We start from the raw sequence: 12,085 nt of genomic DNA on the forward strand, positions 1-12,085 counted from the left end.
TTATTCGACTTCTAATTAGTCAATCACATAAACATGAGCGCGCACGTACCACATGACGCGCAGTACGCACTATGCACGGAGGTGCGTACATGGCGCACGGCGGCAGGTTAATTGTTTGTAGCTATTAGCCAGCATGCTCAGCTAAACCATAAGCTAACAAGGGATCTGCGGCTTGATATCTGACAAAAGTTAACGTAGTAGGCTACATCTAGTATCAGCAACGTCGTCGTTATTTATTGAAGTTGAGAGGCCACCTTCCAAATGCAAACCAGCGAAAATTGAATGTCATTGAATGAAAACAGCGAGCAACAATGGAAGAGGTAAGTTTGTTGTAAAGATTTTTCTGTGTATAACGTTAGTCAGCTGGAACAAGACACGCCTGAGTCCAGCCAGCCGTTTTGAAGTGTCCTGTTTATGCAGTAGCCTTCATAACCTGTGTAGTTTACAATTGTTTTATTTGTTTTAAATACCTCCACAAACGTGTATGGCTTGGAGAAGAGATCTCACCCTTCCAGGTGAAATGGAAACAATAATTTGTGTCAAGTTCAACCCCCAAAATACCAGTTTAAATTTAAATGTCTTATTTTCTCCTGCCTGAATAATTGCTCTTTGTTTTGGTCTGTGGATTGATGGCTAATGGTTTATTAAAGGAGGGACCATCCAACTTCAAAGCTCTGAGGGCCAGGTTTCAGGAGGAGGCCATTTTGGCTCAAGCCAAAGCCAACCGGCCAGCTGTTGCTGTGAAGCCCAAATACCTCCCTCCTCCTGGAGGCCACTGCAGCTCCGTGGTTAGCGGCATGAACATCGCAGTAGAGAACAAGGCACCCGTGGTTACCCGGGTCATCTTCAGAGATGGGTTGCGGGCGTCTTTGGGCAAGCGACCAATTTCCTTTCCACCACAGCCTCAGAAAACCTCCCCGCCGTCGCAGCTCTTCAGTGGGGAGTGCACGAGCAAGCAGTCCCTCAGAGACAGACGCATGCCTTTGGTGCTTCCAGGCCTGCTGGTGAAAGAGCAGAGGACGGAGCCACCAGCCAGCAAAGAGCACAAACCGGAACCAGAGCCTGCGAAAGTCCCGCCTAACCCGAACCGAACCAAAATCAAGAAGAAGGGCTTGCTGCTGCCCTTCAAGTCAACCAAAGCGTCGAAGGCGAGTGTGGAAAGTAAACAAGAGCCCACGTATGCTGATTTGACCACCAGGCCCTCCAGCGCTCCTGGGGAGTTGCCCTCTATGGACAGACACGGGATGGAAGATGGGGTTTCCCTCCAAGGAGAGCATTCATCCACAGAGTGCCCCCCCTCCAGTCCGGATCTCCCCCTCACCCCTCCCTCCACAGAGACCAGTGGAGACTGTGAAAACCGAATTATGAGCACCTTGGAGAAAGCCAAGAAGAAGTTCTCACGCCGCCAGCCTGTGCTGGTCTACGCCAGACCGAAGAGCGTGAGTTCCCCTGATAACTGCTCCACAGACAAGGTGGTCTCTTCATCTCCAAAGGATATTGAATGCATGGGGGCTGGAGTCCCCCCCGTGCCCCCGCCGCTTTGTCCCCCACACCTGGCGTGTCTTGATGTCCCCCCCGTGCCCCCGCCGCCCTGTCCCCCACACCTGGTGTGTCTCTCGCCCCGTCCCTTCTGCAAAGCCAATGGCCCCACATGCACTTATAATAAGGGTACGTTGTTTATTCCTTCCCAAACCTTTGCAAAAGATCATCATGGATTCCAAATGAATGAATTATGATTTGTGGCAGTGCATGTGTTTGTGTAAACCTCTGTTAAGAAGCATTAAATACATTTCCTCCTGTTGTTTTTTTTGCCCCGATTCCTATAGAGTCTGGATGGGAGAGACATTTTTGCAGGGATAAAATTCATAAATTTGAAGTTCTTTCCGTGAAGTCTGGTGAGCCTATTCCACCTCCTGCTCCTGCCAAGAAGCCTCTAGCTGACCTGAGGTCACTGGGGGCTTTGCCAGTAAAGCCTCCCAGACCTCCTTGGGTGGATCTCAGCTGTTACAATCCAACCACAGTCCAGGGTATGTTATCTCGCTTTCATCTGCCCCCCACCCCCCCTTCCATTTTCTTTTCCATTTGTCTAGCTTTGCTTCTTTTTTTTCAATTTTCCTTTTCCCCTTTTGTGGCCACAGGCTGAAGAATAGTTTTCTGTGGGCAGACAAATTTTATATTTATTTTACTTGGACATCAGTAGCTGTGTATTATTATGTACTGCAGTTTAGATTATACTCATTTGTGGGGTTGAACATCTGTTCGAGTACTGATTTTGGTTTCTTATTGCAGAGGTGTCACCAGGCCGTAGCCGTGCACCAAGTGAAGAGCCAGAGTCCGTGCAACCGTCCCTCATCACCCCTGCACTGGATGCTCCAGTGTTTCCCCACTTTGACAATCCAGTGGCGCAAAGTGCAGTGGGTGAAGCTATTGACATTGCCGCCCTGGAACTGGAGTCTTTAGACTTTATCAACTTTGAACTTCCTCCACAGGCTGACTTTGTGGTCTCCGGTTTTGAGGACACACAGCCTGATTTACCAGTGTGGGAGCCGGTGGAGCCCACTAGCTTTAGCTCGAACCTGGGCAGTCATGACTTAGTATTCCCAGATCCGGCCGGCCTCCCTGAGCCACTAAACCTATCGGAGCTCCCAGAGCCAGTGGCAGAGCTTTGGTCTCAGAGTGAGGAGGTGAGTGTAGAGCCTCTTCCTGAGCCTCATGCTGATGAGGCTGGTGTGGGGGCGGCGGAGGAGACAGACCTCGGTAACCACACAGCACCGAATGACGGGATTCAAACACAGCCAAGATGTGATGCCTCAAATTCCAGGTCAGAGTGAATAAAGAATGTCAAATTATTTTCTTCGCTGCTCCCAATGTAAGTTTTAATTTAGTGGTAACTGGAATCACAGTTTTGCCCCAGTTTCATCAGTCCAAATGTCCAGCTATGAGAGATACGGTACACAGTTTTGACAGTTTGACTGTTTTGCTTCCCTCTAGTGTCCATCAACAGGACAGTTCCAGTGAAACATGTGAGAATGTCTATGAGGATGTCGAGAACCTCAACAAACTCATGTTTGGCCAGAATTCACGCAAAAGTAAAAGTGGCGTAAAGAGTAAGAATGATTGCAGTGTTTTCTCCTAAAATTACAGCTCTTAACAGGCTCTGTCAGCCATTGAAACATTGAACTCCGTTTAACTATTTCTTACAGATCCATATGGTGACAGCCACCCAGCGGTAACTTTGATTTTTAAACCTTAACCGTATCTGATTATCTTGGGGAGTATTAAGAGAGCAATTGTGTTTATGATCGTCGAACCCATTCTGCACTCTGCACAGCAATCAACTATGTGCTTCCAACCTCCAGTCTGGTTAACAATCATCTGAAAGATTCTCTTTGTGTTTATTTCAAGAGCGAGGCGCGTCTTAACATATGGCCTCGGAATCCATGGTATGTCACTTTTCAAAGATGGAAGCGCTGCGTTTTAGCAGTGACATTGCTTTTTGCCAGATGGTGGGCAGGCACTGATTTGATTTGCTGTGGTTGCTGCATTACAGGGGCACTCTACCAGAAGAACATGGTCATTCGACCCGTACTCATGTCCACAGGTATGTTAAACATCTCACCTCACACCTTGTTTTGGTCAAAATCAGATGGCCAAATTAAGCTTTTATTTTGCGGCCTTTGTTTCGACATTGAATATGTTTTTGTTTGATTTTTATAAAAAAAAAAAAAAGTATACGGTTCCATTTTTATTTCACGTGATATGTTTAATCTCTATGAGAAATGAGTTTTTCTGGCACTGAACATTCCATCTCATTTGATGCCAAAGCCCTGACAACACCATCAGGAGGACAGAAAAGAGGGAGAAGCAACGACTGGAGAGGGAGAAAAAGGAGCTAAAGGAAAGAGAGAAGAAGGAAAATGAAATGAGAAAGAAGTTCAAAGTAAGATGAACAATTGCATCAGATCGTTATTTTCGGACTTGTTTTTTTCTGGTCAGCTTTTGACTTTTTTTTTTTTTTCTCAGCTTTTGAAAGGCTCATAGGTCAGTTGTGCTTGCATCACATGTCATCTTCAAAGCTAAACGATTAACATTTTTCCTAAACATAGGAAAAATCGATGTTGGTTGAGCAAGTCACTGAATCCTTACCAGCTCCTGACTGCTGTTCTGTAGATGACCTCCCTGTGGAGGGGGGCAAGTGAACTTTGATCTCTCTGTGGAGCGGAGCAAGTGAACTTTGACCTCCCTGTGGAGGGGAGCAAGTAAGAAAATTGCGTCCCCTTAGCCATCAATATCACAGAGTATCACAATGGGGCTCAGTTTGGATAAAGCAGGGCCAAAGCAAATTGCCTATCTACTAAAAATGATTTTAATTATTGAATGAACTACTAGTTCTGGTCCTCAAATCTGATTGGCTGAGTCACATTGGGCATCATTGTAGAATACCCAATAACAGAACACCTACAGTATGACCGCATAATGGTTCATTTAAATATGAATACACTAACCGAACATAACCACTTATCTGTTTCTTTGCACTTTTCCAAATGGGCTATTTTTAATTAATGACGTAAAAGAAATGCATATCTTGCACACGACTCATTGCTCAGGTTTGACTCTGTAGGTGACGGGTGAGGAAGAGGCCGTGTACCACGCCAAGGTGATGGTGGCCAGCAAACTCCGCAAGAACGACCTGCCTGTGAAGCACGGGGACACGGTCAGCATTATCCGTACCCAGAACTGCCCCAAAGGAAAATGGCTGGCCCGAGACGCAAACCACAAGTGTGAGTTTAGTCCTGTTGGTGTTTTAACATGAAACTTAGAGGATGATTCTGTTCTGCACACTCGCCATGAAATTAAAACCATTATTGACAGTGTCAATATTCCATATCTCAATGATATGTCAATTTGACATATTGAGATATAGAATATTCATAATTTCAAGAGACCAGCTTACCATCCCAATATACTGATTTAAAGAAGGACCCCATCCCCCCCCAACCAGCTTTGTATCATTACACCTGATCCACATTGAGATCCGATTGCGATTGGATCAGGCATGCTCCATAGCAGAAAAAACAGCGATGACTACTGTTGTATGTGGATTGAGAATGTATTTGTGTTTACACTTGTGTTCAATGTGCTCACAATGTGTCCCTGACCACCTCCGGTGATGGTTTGGCCGATCAGGTCACAATCCGTCCTCCGTGTGTCTTGGGTGTATTTGCACCTGTACTTTCATGTGGTCAAGCACTATCCAGTTGCAATCAGATCATCCAAAACACATTTTAATGCCAGGTGTAAATGGGGTCACAGTTCATCTACATACGTACCACCTACATTGCAATGAGAACAAAGCTGGTTGAAAAGCATCAAAGTCATCCTTTAGTGTAGTCTTGGACTGAATTTCAATCATGGAAGACTAAAAAGGCATAGTTAGAGCACCCCATGCTGTCATACCCCACAGCCCAAATGACGTCACTAAATGACATCACCATCACTAAAGACGTCACCATCTCTATGACGTCAAAAGGTGACGTCAGTTGCCCGAATGGGGTCAGTAATGACGTCATAAATACCCTTCTCCTGGTACTATATAAAGCCCCCATCACCACAGCTTAAATCACACTTGTGCAGTCATCACTCACATTGTGCCAGCATCCCGCAAGCCATCCATCATCTCCAGAGCAAAGCTTCACCCCACCCCCTCCCCAGATCACCACCAATGTCATGACTCCTGGTAAAGTAAATCCCCATAGGGGGGATTTTCTATCTCATACAGCACTGACGCCCCCCCCTCTCTCATAGCAAGAGGAGCGTCACATCATGGAGTCATACGCCATGCTTAAACTGTTTATTTTGATTCAATAAAGATTGTCAAAATGTCTTACGAGTCTCTCATGGTTGAAATAATGAACCAGAGCAGGAGTCTGGGGAGGTGGAGGCAGAAAGCAGTCAACAGCAGTGTTTGGCAGGTACAGACTGCATGAGGAGCTGACAGGTAGCTGGACGGCCTTGTTTGAAGAGCGGAACATGATTTGACGTTTGTTTGGATAAGCTGATGTGTCTCCTATGAATTGGGCATCCTGTCTTGAACAAACGTGAAGCTTAATTTTGTTGTCTGGCCATTTGAACATCACATGCAATGAACAGAAATGACCCTAGTGTCTTTTCACATTTAAGCCATAGTTTTGTTAGCTTCTCTGTGCATTTAACGACTGATCTATCCTGGCTTTTCTAGATGGCTATATTTCAGTGAATGATGTGGAGCTCAATATCAAGGAGATGCTGGAGCTCCGGAATAAGGCCCAAGCAGCTGGGAGAGGAGGCGGCAACGTGGACGGAGACACCATCAGCATCGGGTAGCTCCCCGTTAAAATTCTTTGATTTCTCACGAAAAGAGATTTGCAACCAGCCCCTTGGTTTCTGTTCTCCATTTATCACCGTTTATCACCAGCAGTCATATATCTGCATCTGTCTTTTATGTCTTGCAGATCCTCTAACCATCTCCTACTAACAAGCAGCTGTAAGTGTTGGATTTTTCAACAATATATTAACATTAACTTGGCTACATAGTTGTTTTTTATCATGTCAAAAAGCATTGTGGCTTAGTAAATGCACAACATACATAAGTGAAGCCGGTTGACGTGATTAGTGACTGACGAAGCACAGAGGCACGTATGAAATCAGCCTAGTCCCACCACAGAAGGGGTTGTGTGCATAACCTAAATCAGTGGTTCTCAACCTGGGGGTTGGGACCCCCATGAGATTATTTTGGGGGGTCGTGGGATGGTTATATATATATATATATATATATATATATATATATATATATATATATATATATATATATATATATATGGTATATAAAAAGTAAATACAAAATCATAAACCTTTTTTTCAGAATGATTTTTCTCCCATGATGATTAAATCTACCATACCAATGATATAAGGTAGTAGCCTATACAGTATAAACTATATATATAAACCATATAAAATGGACATGTGCACTGGGAGGGGCGTGGCGGCGGCGGGAGGGGGGGTCGCGAACCCCAGGCTAAATCTTTTTGGGGGTCGCAGGTCGAGAACCACTGACCTGAATAATCCTGAGAGATAGTCATCGGGTGGCTTGGCAGCCGCGTGCTATTTTATTTTACGATTGTGAAGGTATAAGCTGAGGGTTTTTGTCTCTTAACCGGCCAAATCTCTATCCTCAGCACGCTTAATCTCTATGTTTTGTTTTTCCTCAGTCACAGATGACAGCGAGGAGTGGGACGAGACCCTCTCTCCCTGCATCGACAGCCAGTAAGATTGACAACATAACTGCCCTCAATCGTGCCGATCAATGGCTTCATGTTGTTGGATGAGTGTTGATCCCAAGCTGGGTGTCAAGAGGAACGACCGAAGCCGTTAACTAGATGCAAATATGTTTAGTTCATTCGCTACATCCCTTTAGCTCCCCCCTCTGGAAGATCTGATTAGATTTGTATAGGAGTATTATGTAGCTAATTTGTTTCTCTTCATACTGTACAGTGGCTTTCACCAGCGGACTATCTCAATGCCCGAGATGTGTGAGTACATTTTACATGCAGGCTTTTTGAAGTGAAAACACACGATACTTTTTCTTTTCTTTCTCAGGCTTCTGCTTTCAAAGAGAGTTGCATGCTGTGCCTCTGGTGATTTTATGTTATCCATTGACATATGGCAGACCTGAACATGCCTTTGATGTCCACCTTAACATGCTTCCTGCCTACTTCCTCCCTCTTACTGCCCTTATGTAACTCGCCCGTCCCTCTCCACCCACCCCTGTCCCTTCACAGCGTCTGGCCATGACAGTGCCCAGCACACGATTAGCGTCGCTTATCTGGAGAACCTGCACACACGGCAAGTCTCAAGCACACCGTCACATGGCATCGTCCTCTTGCTTGCACACATGTACATCAACATCGCTACATGCACCTCTGAAGTATGATGCCTAGTGCACACATGTACATCAACATCGCTACATGCACCTCTGATTTATGATGCCTAATGCACACATGTACTTCAACATCGCTACATGCACCTCTGATTTATGATGCCTAATGCACACATGTACATCAACATCGCTACATGCACCTCTGATTTATGATGGCTAGTGCACACATGTACATCAACATCGCTACATGCACCTCTGAATTATGATGCCTAATGCACACATGTACTTCAACATCGCTACATGCACCTCTGAAGTATGCTGCCTAGTGCACACATGTACTGTACATCAACATTGCTACATGCACCTCTGAAGTATGATGGCTAGTGCACACATGTACATCAACATTGCTACATGCACCTCTGAAGTATGATGGCTAGTGCACACATGTACATCAACATCGCTACATGTACCTCTGAAGTATGATGGCTAGTGCACACATGTACATCAACATCGCTACATGCACCTCTGATTTATGATGGCTAGTGCACACATGTACATCAACATCGCTACATGTACCTCTGAAGTATGATGGCTAGTGCACACATGTACATCAACATCGCTACATGTACCTCTGAAGTATGATGGCTAGTGCACACATGTACATCAACATCGCTACATGCACCTCTGATTTATGATGGCTAGTGCACACATGTACATCAACATCGCTACATGTACCTCTGAAGTATGATGGCTAGTGCACACATGTACATCAACATCGCTACATGTACCTCTGAAGTATGATGGCTAGTGCACACATGTACATCAACATCGCTACATGCACCTCTGAATTATGATGCCTAATGCACACATGTACTTCAACATCGCTACATGCACCTCTGAAGTATGCTGCCTAGTGCACACATGTACTGTACATCAACATTGCTACATGCACCTCTGAAGTATGATGGCTAGTGCACACATGTACATCAACATTGCTACATGCACCTCTGAAGTATGCTGCCTAGTGCACACATGTACATCAACATTGCTACTGCTACATATTTTTTGCATTTAATGTAGCTGATAGTAATTTAGGCCAATGTAAATGTGCATCAACTGGAGAGTAAGTGGAGTTTTGTGAATCATCATAAATAAATAGCCAAATATGGAAGCCTGTAAACAAGGGAAACAATGCTGTTAACTGAACAAACAGATCATTGTTCAGCCTCAGGTTGGTGATGTACAAAGCTTATTTTCCCCTCTCTGATTTCCTCCCCATTTTTAAAGCTGTGTCGGCACTGGTCCCAGCAACAGACAAACAACAATCTTTTCAAAGGTTTCTTGGCAATAAGATGACAATACATAATTAAATCAACAATACTAGTCTGAGGCCACTCGTGGGGTTTGTTCCACATTGCAGTTACGCTCCTGTGTATCACTGCTTTTACATACAGTACAAATTTGTATTACTTTTGGAACGTTGATTGATTAGATGTTTGATAAGAAAGAATACATGGTCAAAGGATATGCATCTCGAACAACATCATAAAGGATAAAAACACAACAAAGTCCAGAGACTTGTTTCCATTGTGGTCTTTTGTCTCAGACAGAAGTCAAAACGACGAAGAACAGGCATTGATACATAAAAGGTTATTGATTCATACGAGTTATTTGTCCCAAACCTTTAGGACCGGACACGAAGCCCTGCAGAAGCTAGCAATCTTCTTTCAGCACAGCAGGAATGAATTCAGCGATGTCCCTGACGACGGCGAGGCAACCCCCACAAAGTACAGTATTCCCTTGTGCTTAACCTCAACCATTACTTCAACCTGATCGCATTTGAGTTCACTAATGTTGTCCTGCTCATAATCTATAATCAGTTGTTGAATCAATGGTGTCTCCCTTTCATCCATTCTGTCCCGTGTGAAGTGCCGAGCCGCCAGGTAAGTCTGCAGACTTTTTCCATGACTCAACTTGTCGTCCCCACTCAATGTCACTCTCACTGATTATGGTGAAGCGGAGAGATTACTCACTAAACACTTTTAAGGACACTGTCTATACTCTCACTGGTGAGTCTTTTGAGTGTGATGGAAAATAACTTGTGGGGAACTTGCTTCTGATTCCTGTAACACCCAGTCAGCTTGTCCTGCTGGACAGATTGTAGATGACTTGAGAATGTTTGGCATCAAGGTGACGGTCTCGTCTGCTCGTCTCTCTCCAGGCTTCTTGTGTGCAGTCGAGGAGCCGCCGTATCCGTAAGTGTTGACAGCGTGTGTCTCATCAGCCTCTGAGGCTACACTCAGAAGCATCATGCCCATTGAAACCGAGGGTAGTGTTTGAAGGACAAAAATGCTAAATTCATGGGGGTCATTAGTAGTAGAGCATCAATCCCCTTTTCAAACATGTGAAAATGAAACGCTGTTAGTTATTATAGGCATAATTTGCATAGCAAGTTAGTTGGCTACTTGTACCATGCAGCTAAAGTTAGCATTGTAATGTTAGCCAGAGCCGTTATGGCAAAAATAATTTGCATTGTGGCTATAGTCTTTTTTATGTGAATTAACATTTTGGGTGAAGCAAGATTGAGCTATTTCAAGAAAAGTGGCAGCAGTGTAGAAGTGAGTGACTAAGCTAATAAACATAAAAGCATAAATAATTGACCAAAATCTCTAAATAAATATACAGTATTTACCCTAGTGAGAAACGGAGCAAAAATATTGGTTAAAACTGAATAATGACATCACACCAGTCTAATCCTAATGTTAATTTAAAATGAGATATTCCTCTAAATCTGGCTTCAAATGGCCAACATTTGAGAAATAGCTAAATTGACCGATTGATAGATAAATCAATCATGAGTGGATTCAGCACACTTGAATCATTGTAGAAATGTTTTAGCCGGCGACGCCCCTCAGAATGTTGGCTTGCATGACGCTACACTCCTGACTGATCTGTATTTGTATTGGAGCAGTCTCGTTCATATTTTTTGCTAAAGAGCACACGGAGTACTTTGAATTCTTTGGCAGTCTTGTCTCCTCCACTGTGTTGAGGACTCACTGTAGCCTTATTGTTTTCTGCGACAGTGACCAGGAAGTCGACTTCGCAGACTTGGAACTCTTTCCTCCCCCGCCCCTATATGCTGACATCTTCTGATTGCTACGTCAAAGGAGTGCAGGTGTGAGAAACCTAAAACCTTGTGGACATTTGATACCATAATTATGTAAGTGAGCCTTTGCAATGAATACCCGTCAACCACGTGTTTGAAATCCTTTGTTTTTGCCTCTACAGTGGAGTAACCGAAGAACTCACCAATTTGCCCTCTGATGTGACTGTGCTGCAATTGACCTTTTCACCTTTTTGAGTTTTTGTTGTTTATTATGCATGTTACTTTTTCACTTTGTTTTATACATAATTTACCTTTTCACATTTTTGAGTTTTCGTTGAGTTTATGTATCGTTACTTTTTCACTTTGTTTTATACATGTTTGGAGGAACTTTCCCCCCTTGCGTTACTATTAAAACAGTAAATGATGCACCGATTGCACTTATTTTTATTTTCTTTGTATATTGTGTCTGTGAATACGGTCTTTGCACTTCAATTATATTTTTGTTTCTATATCGCATCAAATAAATGTTTCACCGATTTATGCTTTATTTTTTTGCATTTCTCACATTTGATACATAATCCACTCTGAGATAATCCATACAAAAACAAATCCCCCACATTCTTCACCTAAAATATTTCTTCTCCTTGCATTTTGCTCTATAAATGTTCCTTGGTCAGGGGCTTTATCTCTGACCGTTGGAACACTTTTAGTTGCTTGCAATTTTGGTCATCTATGAAGTTAAGATTATTACAGTGCATGGTTCGCATTGTTCATTGAATTTTGAGAACTTTATTCCATGCAGGGAGAGTCAGGGGATATTGAGGACTTTTGCAAATGCTTCACACAAGAATGCATTTTACAACTTGTTTCTACAACTTGTTTCGCACAGTCATTGCATTTAAGTGATTTTCATCAGTTTTTCTTCAACATGGTCAACTGTAATGGAAACCAGACTGTTAACCCTTTTACAACTTCTCTGAGGTGAAAAACAGCTCGGCTGTTTTTGTCCCACTGATGTCACAATGTCTATGACGTCATCAGTGACATTGACCAAAATCTTATGA

The sequence above is a fragment of the Poromitra crassiceps genome, assembly GCF_964638095.1.
Source record: "Poromitra crassiceps genome assembly, chromosome: 23".
In the NCBI taxonomy this organism is placed as follows: Eukaryota; Metazoa; Chordata; class Actinopteri; order Beryciformes; family Melamphaidae; genus Poromitra; species Poromitra crassiceps.